This window comes from Hoplias malabaricus, chromosome Y (genome assembly GCF_029633855.1).
Source record: "Hoplias malabaricus isolate fHopMal1 chromosome Y, fHopMal1.hap1, whole genome shotgun sequence".
Taxonomy (NCBI): domain Eukaryota; kingdom Metazoa; phylum Chordata; class Actinopteri; order Characiformes; family Erythrinidae; genus Hoplias; species Hoplias malabaricus.
The window spans coordinates 51,177,596-51,198,119 of record NC_089820.1 but is presented as its reverse complement, the minus strand read 5'-3'; the positions used below and the strand labels follow the sequence as shown (position 1 = coordinate 51,198,119).

The 20,524-nt window shown below is 39.3% G+C and overlaps 1 protein-coding gene across 1 annotated transcript in view; it reads right to left on the bottom strand.

Annotated features, from left to right (window-relative positions):
- The window catches only part of LOC136679232 (D-glucuronyl C5-epimerase B), a 51,095-nt gene extending 34,734 nt beyond the window's left edge, over positions 1 to 16,361 (bottom strand). The window contains exon 1 of the mRNA XM_066657646.1: positions 16,248 to 16,361. The gene's annotated coding sequence lies outside the window, so the exon portion shown is untranslated. The remainder of the gene's footprint in view (positions 1 to 16,247) is intronic.
- Positions 16,362 to 20,524: the final 4,163 nt, after the last annotated feature.

Below are 20,524 nucleotides of genomic sequence, written 5' to 3'. Positions count from 1 at the left end.
CAAATGAGATTGTGTAGCTTATTTGGGGAATTTCACAAATAAACAGACATAAAGACATAAATCAAATATAAAAATCATAAAACAAATGTCCTACCATAGGAGGAGGGAAAAAAAAAACCTTACACAAATGGAAAGTCACTGCATCCCTACAAGCCGCTGGTATGCTGTTAGATTTCAGCATATGGCAAGTTCACACAGGCCAAATTTGAGTGGCAGCAACAGCACGAATTCGACTGGCAGCAATGCAAATACTAACAGTATAATGCAGGCCAAATCAGTGGTGTGTGTTCAGCTTCTACACAGCCCCGCTTCCAAATCCCTGATAAACTCCCACCATACGCTTTCACTGCTCCAGATTACACCCAATTAATAATGAGAGATGCCCTAAAAAACACTGCTCTCATGAATATTCATTTGAAATATGAAAAAAAAATCAAAAAGGAGAAAGCGAGACTAAATAATAATGGCCCCACAAGCTCATTTCCTAGCTGGTCTTCAGAGCAACGCTGAGCTGCCTGCAAAGAAGGCTTCTCTGAACCTTTCCAGCGCTCTGCTCTTGCAAAGCTGCTCTTTTAAATGCTCACCCAGCTCTGACCTCTCTACCTGGCACCGCTGTCGTCAGGGAGAAAATCCTCTTAAGGGGCTCGTGAATAACTCCATGCCACTGTCAGAGAGCACTGCGCTGCGCTTACAGTACCACAATGTTGCATCAAATGCTGGAATATTCCACAGGGGAACTAGAAATCTGCTGGGAGAAAGTTAACCCGACCAGACAGATCTCTCTCAGTCTGGTGTGAGCATGTGAAGCAACCTCATGGTGATCAATCCGGGCATTTTCACACTTGCCCTGAACATTTGAGACCCCACTGAGGAGTGATTCTCTTCTGGTTTGGACAAGATGCTTATTACTGAGGAGGAAAAAGAAAAGTTTTTCCTTTCATACAAAAGAAATTCTTCCAAGCTGTGGGTCAATTTCTGAGTTTCATATTTCATCTTTGATCATGTGGTTTGGTAGATAGTGCCAAAAGGTCACTATCTACCAATCGGTTCATCCGTTTTTTAGCAATAAAGAGAATTCAACAAACAATTAGCTTATATCGCTATTATTATTAGTATTAGTATTATTCTTTTATTCGTGGTCTTTAACTACGTATCCAACTCAGGGTAGGAGTGGGTCAGAAGTCTACCCGAATTCACAGGGCGCAAAGTGGGAACACACCCATGATGGGTGCCAGTCCACATATAAGGAAACATTTGAATATCCAATCCACCTGCCATATGTTTTTAGACAATTGTAAGAAACTGAAGCACACAGAGGAAACCCACACAGACACAGGGAGCACACACCAAACTCCTCACCGACAGTCGCTTGGAGCAGGGCTCGAACCCACAGCCCCATGTCCCTGAAGCTGTGCTATAATAAAAAAACATAATAAATAAAATTGTAGTTATTATTAATCATTATTATTTATTGGTAGTTTTTCCAATCCCAAACACTAAGAGCAGTTGCCATTGCAGCTCAACACAGAGGCCTTAAATAAACAAAGTAAACAACCAGCTACAAACATATCGTCCTTATTCTATGGAGACCTGTGTTCAAAGACCTTTCTGAATACTCTTTGATGTGAACTGCTTTAATTGAAAGAAAATCTAGCCAGCGCTCCGGTGTAAAAACCCCACACACTTCAATTTGAAGGTTTTCAGAGCAGGCTCCAAATTAGCAGATAGCTAAGGTGTTGCTCTTCTTCAAAGGGGAGGGAGGTGTGGAAGGAGGAGCTGTGTAGGCATTTTTGGCTTGTGTTGATGCTATATGAGAACAAACCCCAGATTGGGAACTGACAGAAGAGCAGAGGAGTGATAATGCGCACTTGTTTGTTGTGCCATGCATGTACTGGCATATGTGTGTGTGGGCAAGCATGTGTATTTATGTGGGTGTGCACTGGTACATGTTCTGTGGGTAAACCTGGCATTAGTCTCGAAATCCCAGACGATCTAATACTGTCACGATTCGCAGAAGCACCACAGTAGAATCCCTCTATTCTTGAAGAACATGAACCGCTTTTATCTCTAGTGAATCAGAGCCACATGGGAATGACCCAAAAAAAATGGTTTGGGTTTGTGGCTTTTCTGATTCATTGGTGATAAAATAAGTAACTAAAACATGGGCCAAAGCTAAAAGGAAAAATGCATTAGTTTCTAAACACAAACAAGGTCCAATTTGTAAATCAACAACTATTTATAAGAATGTGCCTGCCACAGTAACAGGGGAGTTGTAACAGAGGAGCAGCACAGTTGTTCTCTGGATGTTGGTGAAGCAAAATAGAAACTGCACTGCTCAGGAAAATGGTCACCTTCCATTCATGGGAAGTTTAGTATCAAGTTGAATTTTTAGCATGTAACAAGTAATGGAAAGAGAGTCAGGAACGCTTGTACATGCTTTTTATTGCATGCCTCACAAGCTATAAACTGTAGCATTGCACCTCAATATGTTTAAATGTCAACATGTAGATGAAAATCCAGTTCAATAATTCTGGAACACTCTAATCTTCACCTGCGGCAAGATAAGGATATCGTCCCTTTATGGCATCACCACAAAAAGTAATAACAAAGAGAAAATTGGAACAGCATCAAACAATTTAACTGACACTCAAAGCATTACACACAGCTGGATTGTCATCAAATTTGAGTCACTGGATCAGACAGGGTACAGCTATTCAGTTCCACAGTAATAAATATGTAGACTAAATAAAAAAAAAGCCTTGCACAACCCAGAGTCTGGTATCAAGATGAATTTATGTGTGTGTGTGTGTGTGTGTGTGGGTCCAAAACAAGCAACAAAAGAAATCCACTGAAGATCAACTCACAACAGGGAACGAGAATCACTTCTCCTGGCAGATCTGTTTCAAAGCTGTCAGCAAAAGACTTCCTTAAATCAGGTTCCCTCGAGAACTCAAGGAAGAAAAAAAACAAAAAAAAAAAACAAAGGAACTAGGGACCATATCCCAGCTAAGTAAAATCACTATATCTACAGTTACATTATGAGTCAATACATTTTACTCCCAGTGCAAAAGCATTTATCACATATAATACAATTTTAAAAATAAATAAATATTTACCAAATTACCAAACCATAGCCTGTCCACAACCTCTTCTTGAGGCATCAAATGTAACACAGAAAGCAATATCATAGACCAATCCATAAATACGTCATGTGTGTGAAGGCTTGTGTAGGCCTCTGACAGTGTGTGTCTTTCTCAAAATAATCCACCTCGTATTTGACACTGCATGTACCCAAATGTAACTGCAACACATGCCTTCATAACAGCACAGCTGCTTATAAAATAAATAAATCGTACACTAGTATAAATGTTGCGTGTTGCATTTAGCCAGTCCTAAGAGAGCAGACCACTACAACTTGTCTGATTTTGGTTAAATCATAAAACACCATCAAAACGCAGGGGGAGGTGACCACCATCCTCATTCACAACACGACTGAACAAACTAAATCAGTCAGGATGCACACTACTAAACAACAGCAACAAATTTCTCTCACTCTCACACACTGCTCTGTAGCCAGACTGAAAACAATGGAGTATTGATGTGTCGGTTAATTAGAATTATTATGTGTGGATATACCCATATTTATGACAACACTACTGTGCATACTTGTACTTAGCGAAAAAATTTCACACAAAAGAAGACTTTAGAAAGACTACACCCCAAAGAAAACTGGACAGCAGTAAGGAGCTAGCCGGGAATTATTTGAGTTTTTCTGTGTGGAAGTAGTGATAAATGATGGACCTATTGACCTCAAAGTGCTTCATCAATCTGAAGAGCTGGAGAAGCACAAAGGCTGCTGGGAAGTGGGCCACTGTGCGGCTGGAGGGACAGGGAAGTGAGCACAGATGATTGAACAGCTCCCTGGGAGGACACTCTTCAGTCTGCTCCTGAACAGCACTCAGAAATCCACCTCACAATTTCACTGTTCAGAGGACAAAACTATTCAGCCTATGTTTATTCTTCTAGTGGAGAAAAAGGGAGGATAAATTCCACACAATAAGGTCCCTTTACCTCTCATGAATACAAAGCCTAAATGTGTGAAATGTAAAATGTCGAGGACTGGGAGACAGGCCCAGCTCTCTCCGCAAGAACTCTGCACTAGTAAAATAATTAATTCAACTGAGTAAACGATCTACAAAGTGAAAACCTGATTAAACAGCCAGGATTTACAATTCATGAACATACATTTATAATAATGAGAAAAAGTTTAACCCTGCCTGTCAAGCAGTCATTTAAGTATTGCAAAACACTACTGTTAAATTCTGCTTCAGCCCAATACGTTTCCTTTGATATGACCACCCTGGGTGCCCAGCTCGCTTACAACTTCGTCACCAGGTGCTAAAATACCTGGATCGAGCAATGGTGCTGACCTTGTTTCTTCAAAGGGAGAAGACTGTTTTGAGTGTAAGGGTATTCAGCTGCCTCCAAAGAGAAAGCTTATTTAGCTGCCTTGTATCTGCACAAATATTTCATCTCTTCTGTGGCCAGGATCCACACTGCCAAGCAAAAAGTTCTCTCTTGGTGGGTGATGAATGTGGATGCTAAGCAAGGAAAATACAAGTTGCCTTTGCCAGTGTGATCCTGCTGCAAGGAGGTGGAGGGGGAGAGAAAAAAAAAGAGAAGAAAGAAAGCCTTGGGGCATAGAATACCCCACCCACCAGGTGTGCCGTGTGCCTATAGTTGCAACATGCCCAGGCAGCATAAGCCTCATGGGGTTCATTCTCAAGCGTTCATTGCATGCTGGGAATCACACTAGGCCCATCAACAAAGTTAGTTCAGGCAACTTGCTTATCAATCCTGATCCATCAGTACATTCAGTGATAGCATCATGGCCCTGCAATACATTGTCCTAAGAACAAATGAGTTACAGAGACGTTTGCCTGCAGGAGTCAATTTTTATTGGAGGTGACAGTTAGGAGTGTATCACATGTCGCACAAATACAGCCTCCAGGATTTAACAGTGCCATCTGAAGCATATGTGCAAAATGCTCCACAGTGCTCTCTCCAAGATTATCCAAAACAGGCTGGGGTTAGGGTTCTCAACGTTGAATACGGATAAGGATGGAGCCTTCTCTCTGAACTCTGCATTCATTTTGTATGTAATCTGCAAGTTTTCTGAAAGCTTACAGATGTGGACAGGATGGAGCAATACCACTGGAGACAATGGGTCAGTACAAGATGCGAGGGGTGATGCTAATCGCTCTGCCTCACTCACACTATGCGAGTTCTGGTGCCTTAAGTGTGGTGCTACCCAGCAAAGCAAGTTATCAAATGCCTTTGGCGGACATCCGAAAATATTGGAAATGATGTTCGACGTTCGATGTTAAAACAAGTGAATTAAATTCTCCGCCCCAATTATCGCACAGTATTTGATGGCCTCACAGACCACCATCGTTTTTGAATTATATAAAAAACTACAAGTTCCTGTGCCAATCACCATGTTTCATATTTACTCCGAACTGCCCTCTACTGGATGTGTTGCTCAACAACCATGTCAACGGAGCTGACACAAGGAAGTATGTGGGCAGTGATGTTGATATTGCGTGAAGCTCACGCATACATTTCCATACAATAAGCACATACTCATCTATTCTGCACAGTACCAAATCGACAAGACATAACAATTGCAACAAATCCTGCTAGTGGATGCAACTCTTCAAAGGCAATCAAGAAGCGAGATAACACCTGCAGACCTTTCTGGAATTCAGAGGCTACTGTGAACATTATGACAGCATGCAAGGGGAAAACTATGTTTTTCAAGTCCTTTCAAGTCTGCTGGTAAGCCGGACCCTTACATATTCTCTCTGCAAAAAAGGCAAATGTTCATGTGTATTGTCAGAATGGTTACTGAAAAAGACAAGAAATGTGTTTAGATTCTGTTTTGTCGCTTTTTTTTTAAAAAACAGTTTCCAGCCCAAAGTGATGCATCAACTGTTTGTTGTGTCAGCTCTTAAATCCCCACATGAAACAATTCCTACTTTCAGAAAGCAAGCAATATTTTTAACACATACCATAGAGCAGAATGTACCACACAGAGTCACAATTGACAACCACAGCCATAGCTTCCTTCATTGTCGAAATTCTTGATTAAAAATGGGTAGCCCTTATAAATGTGTAGTAAATGCATAATGAAAATGGTATTATAGTAAGCCCAGGACAATAATTCAATATCAATATATATCGCAATGACACGTTTCAATATCAACTACATGATTTTAGACATGTTTTCAATATGTCAATATACATTTATTAAATCATTTGTCACTGATTAAGGTTCATTACAGGCTGCTGCTGCCATCAGTTCAATATTTTTTAAGCTAAACTAACTTTAAAATTAATATTGACCAAGCCAAGAGGTTTATATTTGACAGTGATTTCATGTTCCTTGATTTTTTCTTGGCAGTTTTTCTGTGGCTTTTATATTGCTCACATCGACATCAGAATTGTATCATATCAACTGAAAATAAGAAACAATGTCATAAATAAATATGTAATTATAATTTTGCATGTAATTCCTGTAGAAATTGGTTGTATAGCAGGTAAACTGTGTGAAAGGTTAGAGGTCAAATCCAGGTTCAGGTAATCATAGAACAAAAAAAAGGGGTTGGGGGGAGGGATTTACATTCTTTGTTAAATTAAAGCCCATATCTGCTAATGTCTTATTGTTGCTCTAAAATGCTAATAATTTATCCAGAACTTTCATATATTCAGCCTTGCCCTGGGTGACTGAAGAGTTGCGTTTTCTCCATGCCTGCCAAAAACAGGTTGAGTGTCAGTGGGTGAGTGTCAGTGTCCCTGCAATGGACTGGCACTCAGTCAACTGTGTTTTATTGCCTTCCATCCAATGGTTCTAGACAGGCTCTGGACTCACCACGACTCTGAATATGACGAAACAGTTGGTGAAAATGAATAATTGTGTAACAGACAAGAAAGTCTCCTGATATAGCTGCTGTTTGAGTAAGACGTGCTGAAAGAATTATTTCATAAGGTTTTTATTTTATTAAATATTTCTGTGTGTTTGGACATGTCTCCTCCATTGACAAAGTAGTAAGTAATGCTAAACTGAAAGGTTGGGACTGATCCAGAACCTTGCAGACCTGAACTCAGCTGGACACAAGGAGAGAGCAGGTGGGGTGAGACACGTCCAACAGTCATGTCAAACGTCTGGCAGCTTATTGGACAGCAGGGAGCACAGCAGGCTCATGAAAAAAAGTCCACCTCTCCCTGAGAACCAAGTCTGTAAAGTCTGATCACCAACTCCCTGGCCGCTTCACAAAGCTGGCATACACCAAAAAGTCTGGCCACTCACTGGACTGCCAAATAATAACAGCAAAGTTGTGTGGGGGGTGTCATTGTCTTTGTTCATTCAGTAGATAATGGACTACTGGGGGTAATATAACAATCACCATCAAATGTGCTTGTCTCATTCCCTGAGCTGAGGGCTATGGCTGGGGGCTTTGCGCTTTAGGGCTTGGATTAGGACAGGCACCGCTGTTGACACGGTTGAATGTGCTGAATGTTTGTGTGAGAGAGAACTGGGCCATAGCTGGAGGTGCCCTTGGGGTGACACAGAGAGGAATTCAACTACCAGGACAAACAATCCCAGACAGCCTGAACACTGAAGACCACCACAGGCCTCATAACACTGTGTAAGCAGACCATGACACTGATTCACCCACAAGGGAACAAAAGAGTGCACTGTGAATGAACTAATAAAACGTGCCCTAAATGTAGTAGCTGGACTGAATAAGCTAACTAGTGTTCCTTACAGAAACTTAAACAATCACTGTCTTTTATTAAGAAGGGTCATCAGTTTCTTTGTACCTTTTATCATGAAATGAATCAAACTGAGATATTCACAATTCAATTCAATGAAGCATCACAACATATTCAATTATTACAATCCAAACGCAAGAGCAATTAAGGAATTTCACAATTTTTTTTCCCCCATCTCTTCAAAATCTCGTCATAATCAAACCGTTTACTTTTCAGCGATGTGCTTGGAAATGAGAAATTCTAATTGGCGTGTACAAATTCCTCACAAGGGCTGTGATAATAACTAGAACCAGCCTGACACATTGCGCTAAAACAGTTTAGAAATGTTATAAATCCATTCAGCAAAACTTTACTATTAACAGTGTCCTACTATTAACACCTACGGTCTCTATGGGCAATTTAGACAATTAGTTATAACGTGTTTAATTAGCATTGTTGACATCACAATCCTGTGAAGATCATGAAAACTCTGAATGATGTTTAAATTTCAACCAGTGAAAACATTCTCTCTGTAAAAAGAACATTTGCAGATACAGATTTTTCCTGACAACTACAGGTATATAAAAAAACCTAAATCAATTTTGCAATGCAGACCTTTAAAGAAAACCTAAATTTTAATCAAATTATTTACACATTTTTAAAACAATGGCCAACAAAACTGGAACTTGGAAACAAACAGAGCAGAGTATCTCAGTCAAGAAAAACCCCACTATTTATCAAGTAACTAGGAGATTCCAGTAGCTGTTGCTGGCAAGGCACAGTAGCTTTCAAAATGTGGTGCTACTGGGTAAAGAGGTGGCCCCAAAGCCAAGGCACTCAACAAAAAGTGCTTTGTACAAAGAAGAGCTCAGATCAAGAGCCACCAATAGAAGCTTGAAAAAGGGACATTAAAGTGATACGAGTGAAGGATTGACCACAGTATATAAAAGTCTAGACACATACTTACTCTATAGCAATTTAAAAGTGTCAATTAAAATGGACTCCAGAACAATACAGGACTAACAAATCCCCACTTTCTATTTTTACATCCATACTGCAGCAAGCAGGATTGGAAAATAGACTGCTAAACTACAGACTTTCAGCTTTAGTTTAATAGCATTTTTACAAACCATTCTGAACACATTTAGCAAATGTCCTACACAGATTTAGGAAATGAAACGCAGATTTGCATTTGGATTCTGTTTCTGTACCCTAATAAGCTGACCACAGAAATTATAATGCTGGCAAATCAAGATGATAAAATGGTCATATCCAGATTTACAAAATTAGCCACGACTCTATTGAGAGACAAAGAGCAAAAGAAAACTCAGTTCATCAATAAATGTTTTTATATTTGTTGTCCAAACAACCCTTTAAGCTAAAAAGAACAAAGAACTAGAGTGAACTCTCCCCAGAGCGCAACTACAACTGAGTCACAAGTAATTTCAGGGTATATACGACAACTGGCGAGTTATTTATTTATAAGTTGTGCACATACAAAACAATTTGACGAATAATAAAACAAACACTGAAGGGGAAAAAAGTGTGCAGCATAATTTCTAAATCAGATCGTTGGTCAAGTTGTTAACGGCCAGACAACGGGAACTAGATCTGGTTTAAGTTGTTATCTTTCATCACAAATAAATGTCATTCAAACAGACATCAACACTTCTAACACTTGACCATGCAGTAAAATCTTTTGCCATGAACTCTAAACTGAATAAAAATCCTTTTCAAGTGATATGCAAGAAAACCTGAACATTGATTTGAAGCTTTTAAACCAGCTCTGAACTTAGGCACTGTCATTTGGAATGCAAAAAGCCTGGAGGAAAAAGACAAAAAGAATTTTAAAAAGGAGGACACACAATGTCACAGACACAAAGCTCCACAGTTACCTGCAACCCCTGACGCTTTGACAGTGTTTATCTCCACATTCAGAGCACCATGTGGTGAGGGGCTGAGATAAGCAACTGTAATGTTTTGGTGTGTGTGGAAACACTCAAACTAATTAGCCAAGACAGTTACTAGTAGAATAAGATGTGTATTACCTGGGAATTTGGTATAGCTACAAATCTGAACTTGTATGTAGCCATGCCCTACCCAAATACCTGTGTGTGTTTCTCATCATAACAGAGACAAAACAGTGGGAGAGGTTCTAGGAGGTGCCACCTGGAACACGTTTTAGATCATCAGTAACTTTCTAAACACAGCTACTTTGTGCAAAAACCTATAATATTATAAAAAGAAACAAAGATTTATTTTCCAGTCAGGTATTCAGATTTAAAACACGGGTGGAAAGTAGCTGTGTCTGGTTGGAGAGCAATGCACATCTTTCATTTAAAGTTTAGTGCACAAACAAGTTTATAAAAGCGCATGTTACTGCCCAAACATTCCTGGAGTTCGCTGTGAACCACCAGTTTAATATGCCATCGACTTGTGAACTACATTGCTATTAACTTGAGGAAGTGAAGCAAAATGAGGTCACATTTTCTGATAAAGTGTGGTCACAAACAACATGATAAAAAATCTGTTATGGAACATTAATTGTGTTTAATAGAAAAACAAATCAGTCTGGAAGAGGAAAGTACATTCTTCTCTTTCCCCTAAAATCATCAGTTATCTGTTTGAAGAAGGGGGGAGAGAAAAAAAAAAAAAAAAAAAGCAACACTGTTGGCATATTGATTACAAGGACGCCATAAACCTTTGCTGTCTCCAGGTTTTATTGATCTCGGATGCCCGAAATCCATTAGCGCCCTTTACATTCATAGTGCTTTGTGTCCCCGCTAGGATACAGCAAGTTCTCTCTCGTGTTTCCTTTAAACACAACTGTGTAGAGTCGAAAGAGCAGCAGCAGTGGATTAGCAGTGCTGGCTAAGGGCCTGCCAGCGTTGCTCCTTGGCTGGCTCTTCAGTCATCGAGGGCATCCAAGTGATCCAAATTACCAGAGTGGCTTCTGTGTCCAAGGGCTCCAGGAAGTGTCCAGCTAAGGGCCAGGCGAGACTGACTTCCTGCATTTGACTATTATTAGTCCCCTCAGGAGGCCTTGGCTCTGTGCAATGGTGCCAGCTCTGCACACAAAACCTGTTACATTGAGTTCACTCAAGCCCCTCAAGAAGTAGAACAGAAGAATAGAACAACAGCAGAGAGCGCACAACACACTTCCATTTAAATACTCACAGCTAGACAAACGTGACTTCATAAAGTCTGGAGAAAAAAGCTTCCACATTTATCCCCTATCACAAATATCCTTATTAAGTCCAGATCACAGAAAACCAAATAGTTTTATAGTAACTTCTGGAGTGTATAAAATGTATACAACTCACTCACTCTTCATCCTACACTGTGTAAATATGGCATGTTATTTTTAATTATCATGTGAATCCCAAAACCTAAAAAGAGACACCTATTTTAATCAGATGGAACCAGGTTATTCCATCCATTCACTGCAACGTTTTAAAGATGTGTCTCAATCCGGACTACTTATTAACTAATGCATAATACAGGACAGAGGTCATTTGTGCACGAGTCTTAAAAGGGACACATACCCACCTTTTCACCGCTTGTGCACATACATAAATAGGTATCTGCAATGTATATCAAGCCAGAAACTGAAACAGAACGACTTAGTCAGTTTTTTGCGGGCTCCCAAAGTCAGAAAACATGGCATAAACCAGCTGTTCAGATTCAGCTTATAATATGTCAAGAGCAGACTCATTAGTATTATACTGCCACTTCCCCATCTGAACATCTCCAATCACATCGCCAAACACACTCGTGAGCAAAGGCAGAGTACAACTGGCTACAACAGACATGACCAGAACAAAGAAATAAAGAGAAATACTAAAATATTTGTGCAAAAATAAGAGAGAAATGAAAGAACAATGCAGAATGAGAGAATGTGTGTGGGGAGGAAGAAGAGAACTGAGCTAAAATGAAAAAAAAAAAAGTTAAAAATGTGTATGCCCCACTTCTCACAACTTCATATTATAAGGTGTAACTGGTGCTGGTATCTTTGTGGTATTTTAACCAAAGCATATTCCTAACACTACTTTTATATTACACAAACTATTTAAAAAAATTATTTGTATCCCACATTTAATGATATTACAATAGACTGCAAATGAACATTTCTTAAATACGAGTATGAAGACAACAGTAACGTTGTTAGATCTTTAGGCACTCACTCATCTGCATCCACATCCCCTTTCCACACCCACAGTAGAAGCTCATTACAGCCACGCTCTCAAAGTCCTGTTAAAACCCAGGCTTCATCACAAGCTGGCACAAGGACGAATTTAGTCTCTTTCTCCAACAGCCTTCTCACTTCTTCTCCACAGACAAAATCATAATCAGAAATTTCCCAAGCACCTCTCCTCACAATTAGTACTGCATGATATTATGTCCCTTTTAATAAAACTACTCAATTGCTAATCTAATCCCTAAAGCAGAAGTTCAATATAAGAGGGAGGTTGAGAGTGTATGCATGACACATCAAAAATACCAGACAGCGCAATGATATGATATAGGCAAAGGATTTAAACTTAAATGATTAAAAAAACTGATTCTGAAAAAACTCAGAGACTATTTAGTTATTAGTCATACTAAGAGTTCACTAATTTTCCCAGATTTTCTTTCCTCTCCAAGAGACAAACATTACAAGAACATTTAATTCTCAGGCTAAAGTTCATAAGCCAAAAACATCAGCTTACACACAAATGCCCACTGAACAATTACGAAACATCACTGCTGGCACATACTGCACACTGCAGTTTGTTCTGAAACATTTAGGACTAATTAACCCTTGGGCACCACCATGGAGACTTTGAAAAGAAGCAAAGAGGATTTCCTGTTATCTGCGGCTGAAGAGGAGCAGCCTGAACTGACCATCTGTTTCTCTCTGCAGACAGGAGAGTTGGCACAGCAGTAAATAGGAAATAAGGCGTGATAACTGTTTATTAAAACTGAACAAGCATTTAGAAGACTTCACAGGCACAAGGCCCAGCCGTTTCAAAACATTGAAGCTACCGCAAGCAAGAACAGATACCATCAAGTGGAATTTTCCCTGGGAAAATCAACATAAAGAACAGACATGTGCCTGAACCTACAAAATTTGTCTGCATTTCTTCAGTCTCACATCAATAGAATTAGCATAAAGACAGCTTTCTATAAGTGAGTTTTATTTAGTTCAATCCATAGACCTCTTAAACATCTGGGCTTTCAAGGGACCATGTGCATATATGAATAAATAAATACATAAAGGCAACTCATGGTAGTCTACCAAATGCCTAAGGGATGCAATTTTCACAGCAATTAGGCCAAATAACCATAGGGTGCTACTGCTTTACAGTCAAGAACCCAGTCTGGACTCTCAAAAGCTTAAAAGCAGATTACAGGAACCATGGAGCAACACGGCATGAAATCACAAATACACTCTGTCAATCAACGATCAGACATAACTGAAAGTGTAAGGCAATTCTGTGTCCGAGTCTATTTTTAAGTGGCATCCTTGTGTTCCATATGCTCACATGCTACACTAAAACGTGACATACGCCTTGTGCAGCCCTGCAAGTTAGTAATCATCTTTTAAAACATAAAGAGACTGGCAAAGTTTATCTTTTTCTAAGAAAATAGAGGCTAATGACTGCTGTTTCCCAGGATCACGGTGATAATTTAATGTCAGCATCAGCACTATGAATGCAAAAGTTGGCTTCATCTGTTTAATTGTTTTAAACCACAGGCCTTACAGTATTGAGCCCTGAGGTCTATTATCGAGAACACAAAACCAACAATGTGCTGACGGTGCAATGGCACTGAAAGTAAACTGAGCGCTGTTGCAGTAACATTGAACTACCTGGTATTTCAGCCTCTCAGAAGATTATAAGGTTCTATCAGCTGAGCACTCTGTGGAGGGCTATTTTCCTTGCTGCGCAAAGATGATGAATCAACTGCCTCTTGAAAACACCTGATCTCTGCAACTGCACTAAACCAATGTATTTTAGATGTCCCTTAGTTTAGTAGCAAATTTACACTGACTGGATTTTAATGCCAACACAAAACTATTTCCCCCTGCTTGTCTCCCTATAAACCACTCTGACTCTCATTCAGGACAATTCAAAGACTGTGATGTACATAGAATGTTGATCTAACAAGTATAATATAACTGCTGTAACATGTCATCATTAAAAATGATAAATATAAACACAACTATGACAGAGAGCAATAAGCCACAGACGTTTAGGACTAGAGGACTGTTTAAAGGTTTTGTTCATCTAAAAATAATAATAATAATTAATTAATAACTAAGGACTTTCAGTTGTATTCCTTTAGTCTAAATTTAGTAAAATATCCAAGCCATGCATCAGTAGATTTAAATAAAGTAAATTTAAATTTTTCACTACAGGTATAAGGTAATGGAACACATACAATCAGTGTCAGAATTATATTACATTAAGAACTATTGTTTAAACATGAACTTGGTCAGTGGTCCTCAAAATATTTAAACCAAGTACCACCCATTACCATTATCTGGCTCTGAAGCCACTTTGTTACAGGTCTTGGTTGTGTCATCCCTGTGGCAAGGGGTTAAAAATAATATTCTTTGCCAATTTTGTTAATGCTTTTGGAATTCAAAAATAAATAATTGTCATATGTTTCTTGGGGTTTGGGGTGGTAATATTCTTTATTGTACATGTGTACTGTTGCAGATCATAAGCTGATATATCCCCATGTTATTGTATTCATGCAAAACACAAAGTAATATTTTTTAAAGAAAATTAGGAAAAGTCTGAAGCCAACTGTGTAATTAAAATTAAAATTTACTCACGTAAATTAGTAAATTTTCAGATCTGGCTTTTCACAACAAGATGATTTGGGTAGCACCAGTAGCACACAGACCACAATCTGGGAACCACTGAACGAGGCTATTTCTTTAAAGGGCTCATATTATGGGGAAAAAAATATTTTTTTTTCTTCATTTTTACACATTTAAAATGTTTCTCCAGTTCTTAGGACATACTTTGTGGAAACTATAAAATTAGATTGTTCTGAATTACTTGATATTGTGATGTCACAAAAGCCAGAACACTATATATTTGCATATCCAGTCTACAGCGATTTAACCCCAGCTTGTTATGCTGAAGTTACAAGTTGTGTTTCTGCCCCGAACTTTGACTTTGTCTTCTGAATGAGGCATAATATAAGAACTGCTCAGGAGAACAGAGATCATTTACATGTATCAGTCTTAAAGACTCCCTCCAGGAAAAATCTAATTTTTAACCATACCAATATCTGTGTGATGTTTATTCTACAAGAAATATGTGTGAAATATGTAATCAATGCCATTTCCACTTTTAATCTGCAGAATTAAAAAAAAAAAGCCAGTCTTGAATGGGCAAATTCAGTCTGGCAATATTTCTTATGTCATAAACCTAAGAAACCAATCTGGCTAAATTGCAGGGTGGGGCTCTCAAGCACCAGGCGACTGTTGGAGAGTTAGGTGGAGAGACTGGGACTAATTACATATTCACAAATCCACAAGTACTGAAGGAAAACTAAGAGGTAAGGTTAAATCTAAGCAGCTAAGCGCTTAATCAATGATCAGAGGAAGACCGGAATACGTAAAATTAAAGAGAGATGGGAGAAAGGTCAGCTTACTTTATTTATTGTGGAACATAATGGTCACACAAACGTTAAGTGGACCCCAGGGAAAAAGATAAACAACCAAAAAAAAACTTATGTGCGCTTTAACCCAGAAAAGATAATGGTAGAATTATTATGAATGATCAGCAAACCTGCGCCTTCTCCAAATGCATTGGAAAAGCCTGGATTCTGGACAAACAGAAGTTTGTCTGATGTTAGAAGAAACAGTGGAGACAAGTGTATTTCCACAGAGTGATTGAGTACCTGTTAAGGGGCACTGACCACAAGCTCAGTGCTTTAGTTAAATGTTTGTTATTCGTCTGGAATGTATAATGCTGCGTTTTGAAAGTGTATGTTAAATTGTATACTACACAGAGCAACGGTATGCTACCAAGTCAAATCTCAGTCTAACAAAAGGGCAGCTTCTTCACAGATGACAACACACCCATAGTCTTCCCACTGGCGTTTAGATTTATGGAGTCTAACTCCATATGTTACAAACCTGGTAATATGTGTAACTTAGAAGTTAGTGGAACAGCTGTAGGACAAAACCGAATACGCAAAGGCAGTATTCAGTGCTGACATGTTCCTACACAGAGTATAAACAAACAAGCTCACAAAAATATCCCCAGCTGAAGTTGGCTTCTTTTTCTCCAACGTCTTGTTCCAAATTCCCCTTCCACCTTAAATGGGGCAATAACTGCTGCACAATTTAAGGTGGAAGGGGAAATTCCAATAAGAAGCTGACGAAAAATAGCCAACTTCAGCGCCGTCTCCCTACTTTATTTACTCACCTCTGCAGCAGTTTTTTAAGAAGCCTCAACGACGAGAAAGCAATGGGGAAAGGCGCAAAACAGAAGATTACACTTCGCTTCAGAGAGAAAAACGACGCCCCTTCTGCCTCAGCCAACAACGCCGGAATGAACATACACTCACACTCACCACGGTCCAGTGTAGCACTCAGACTCCCGACACCGCGAGATACAGCGAGAACTAATAGCAGCACAGCGTCCAATCTCCAGCCACGACGCTCAGCCAATGAAATTAGGGGCGGGAATTCTTTCCGTGTTCTGATTGGAGATTGTACTTTAATTGACATCACAGAGAGCCAAACAAAACTCCTGTGATTTTTTTTTCAGAAGTTATTTTTGAGGTCTTGAGATGCTCAGTCTGTCTTTTTCTTAACCGAAATTTGGGGGTGTTACAAACATAATTGATCAGCTTAGTCACATAACGTAAACCTAAATCAAGCCGTTCAGTAGAAAAACGTGTTGAGAGACACTGATAAGTCCTTACATTTAGACTTAAGTTGTATTGTTAAACGAGAAAACAATCTTTCTGAAATACCTCTCTGTACAGCATTTTATGGATAACCATGACTTAACAAAGAGGTAAAAAATGCTGCAGTTTTTAGAGTCTCACCTAATCAGTGGAAAAGAAAGCTTTTCTTTATAAAAGATTTGTTTGTTGTGGCATGCGTTTTCTTTGTTTGTTTGTTTTTTTTTTGTTTTTTTTACAAAGTCCTAATTCAAATTTCATTACTGTCCAAAGAAAATCATGTATGTCAAAATAGTAATTTTGCAGCAGGGCGGCACGGTGGTGCAGCAGGTAGTGTCGCAGTCACACAGCTCCAGGAACCTGGAGGTTGTGGGTTTGATTCCCGCTCCTGGTGACTGTCTGTGAGAAGTTGGTGTGTTGTCCCCGTGGGTTTCCTCCAGGTGCTCCGGTTTCCTCCCACAGTCCAAAAAACACACGTTGGTAGGTGGATTGGCCATTGTCTGTAGGTGTGAGTATGAGTGTGTGTGTTGCCCTGTGAAGGACTGGCGCCCCCTCCAGGGTGTATTCCTGCCTTGTGCCCAATGATTCAAGGTAGGCTATGGACCCACTGTGACCCTGAATTGGATAAGCGGTTACAGAGAATGAATGAATAATTTTGCAGCATTTCTATTGATCCATTCATTATAACATTTTCACACAATGTGAAGTACAGCTGCTGTGTTAAAATGATGTAGTGTACTAAAAGTTTGTAAATTATATATATATATATATATACACAGAGAGAGATACATGTTTTTCGTTGGACAATGATGATAACAATTTAGTCGCTGTGATGTAAGTCACAGAGCGGTTGGATGTGACATTGTGTATGGTACAGAAATATTTGCTTCACTGGTGCTTCATTGGTGAAAGGCAGCATACAGTGTTTTCAACTGTATTTAGCTGGCCTTTTTATTTAGTGTCCAATACAACCATCTTAATGTTTCTAATCTTTCTAAAACTGAAGCAAGTGCATTAGAGCAGGAGAAGATTTCACTTGGGAAATGTAAGTGTAAGAAAATAATAATGTACTGACATCAGTAATGTGCATTTAACATTACACTGTAAAATGGATTTGGCTTGCATTTCCTTCTTGAGCTAGGAGCCAAGCATTTATGTTCCAGTCTGGAGTAGCCACAAGGCTACTGGGATCAAACTTCAACTAAAACCTCTTTGTGCCTTTTGTTATTAATGAGTGTGCACTAAGTATGCATTAAGTGAGAAAAAGCAAGCGAGCAAACTCACTCATTTTCTGTAACTTAGACTTAGAAGTGAATATAATGTCTTCAGAGAGGTAGCCTGAGGACTACAGCTTGTTAGTATCTGTGGTTGGCAGCCATGTAGCCGGGCTTATTGCTGGCTCAATAGCTTCCCAATAATGATGTCAGTACAGAATGTCTAGCACCATCTAGCATTACCATGCTTGGTAAATAGAGCTGTCCTCAGCCCCTGTAGTGAAATAATATTTCATTTGTTTTAAAATGTCAAACTGTTCGCACAATGCCAGGAGGTCTTTCTAGGGCCTTATTTGCCAGAGGCAAATGAACGGTGAGCCCAGTGAAATCTTCTAGTTGATTAAGTTTGATAGTCATAGACTGGGTGCACTGAACTCTCAGCTTGTCTTTACATAAACATCCTAAGAAACATCAGACAACACAGCATGCAGCGATGTGATTACACTTTTCTAATGAGACACAATCGATAATTAGCTAATGCATTCCACTTAGGCTATTAATGTAGCCTACGTTATTTCCAAGTTTGGGTTTGAGGATCTCTGTGTGTATGTGTGTATTTGTGTGTGTTTATGCTGAGTGCTGAAAAGAAGCTACAGGCACTAATTAAGCTGATGAAACTAAGGCTCCATCAAAGCATAGGCAAAACCAACTCTCTTCTGGCCATGTTTGTTTCCTATGTCTGGTCAAGGTGTATAAAAATAACTAACCAGCTCATCTTTATTCACCAAGACTTACTTCAGTAATTAGTATGCACAGTCATATCCACCTAAAGATTTATTTTGTGCTTGGGTGAATCACATAACAGCAGATAGTTATGGAAATTTGATGTATATTCCTCATCACTTTAGCTGACTGGGAAAAATCAGTTTTCTGAGGTAAAGAATTCGACAACTGCAATGTCCAGAATACCAATGCACTGCCTCATTATGTCATGTCTCTATAATAGAGATAACAATGACCCACCCAACGACCCTCATCAGCTTCACAGCAAAATCATGTCAGCCTGCTCTAACTGCTACAAAATGGCTGTTATTATATGCCCACACATTTTTTCCTCTCTCTCTCTCATTCTCTCTCTCTCTCTCTCTCATTCTCTCTCTCTCTCTCTCTCTCTCTCTCTCTTAAATGATCAGGCTCATTTGAAGAGGGGTATTTAAAAAGAAAAAAGCGACAGGGAAAAATACAGTACAAACAGATTAAGAGTCAAACCACTAGTCTTGGCAATCCTCTCCTCACACTCCTCTTTCCAGAGACATAGCTAGAAAACACTGTGTCCTCATTAAGAAAAGGAGGAGTCTTTTTTATCACTGTCCAGTTTTTATCACCGATCGTCTGACAACGTACTTCATCTCAAACACTGTGGATACATCCCATGTGGCGTCACGGCTAAAAATACACCTACACCATCCAGAAGTAGAGAAGTATTCAGTCCTTTTCTTTCCCTGAGCTTTAGGGTCACAGTAATTCCAGAGCCTACCCAGAATCACAGGGCTCGGAGCACACCCTGGACAGTGTGCCAGTCTGTCATTGGTCATCACACATTCATGCGTTCACTAACTCACAACTAACTCACTAATCCACTCAAAACTGTGGACGTTTTCACAAGTCTGATCCACATACCAGCATGTGTGTTTTGACTATTGAAGGAGATCACAGCAAACTCACAGACAGTCACGCAAAACCACGAACCCAAGACCCTGCAGCTGTGTGACAATGAAACTACCCCTACCATCGTGCCTCTCTGCCTCTTATTTGTTTATTTGTTTGGTTATTTAGCAAGCTTGCTGAGTAATAAACAATTTAATTTGTGCTAGGTCATCAGATCAGTAGATAGTCAGCAAAGATAATCAGAAAAGTGATGGGGAAAAAAAGAAAATTAGATATATTTTTAAATATAATCGTATCTGTCAAAATATGGCTGAACTTTGGAATGCTGAAGGGAGTGAAAATGACCAAATTCCATTGTGAGTCGACAGGAATAATCTGCTGCAGGCTGATAGGCAGAAAATTGTTAGATTAGTCTCCATTTATATGGACCTTTAGCTAAATGCTAAATGCTGCTATTTGTAGTCTTTCATTTGACCTTTTAATTTACAATTTATAGCTGCAATGTCCCTTTAAAATTCAAAGGCCTCTTTGAACAAGTTTGTTAAATGTGTTTTGCCAATTTTAGTTATGATTCTGACAAAGCAACATGATCAAAATCTACTGTCCAATGATGTTTTCAGAAAACTGCAATGCGTTTTAAATGGTTTAAGCTGAGCCACACACTAGGCCATGCTGACAAGTGTGTAAGTGCTTCACTGTGGAATGCATTGCTAAAAAAGGTGGCTGAATATGGAAAAGTGACTTTTCAGTCCACGAGTCTTTGCTGAGAGAGTAATCCCTGGAGATGGCTCCCACTGCAGCCCTCTTCCTCAGCCTTCCACTGCAGCAGAATTACAATAGAGAAGTAAAAATGTTTGGAAATCATTGTGAGATGGCTGATGCTATCTCTCTAAATTTGTGTGTTTGTGTGT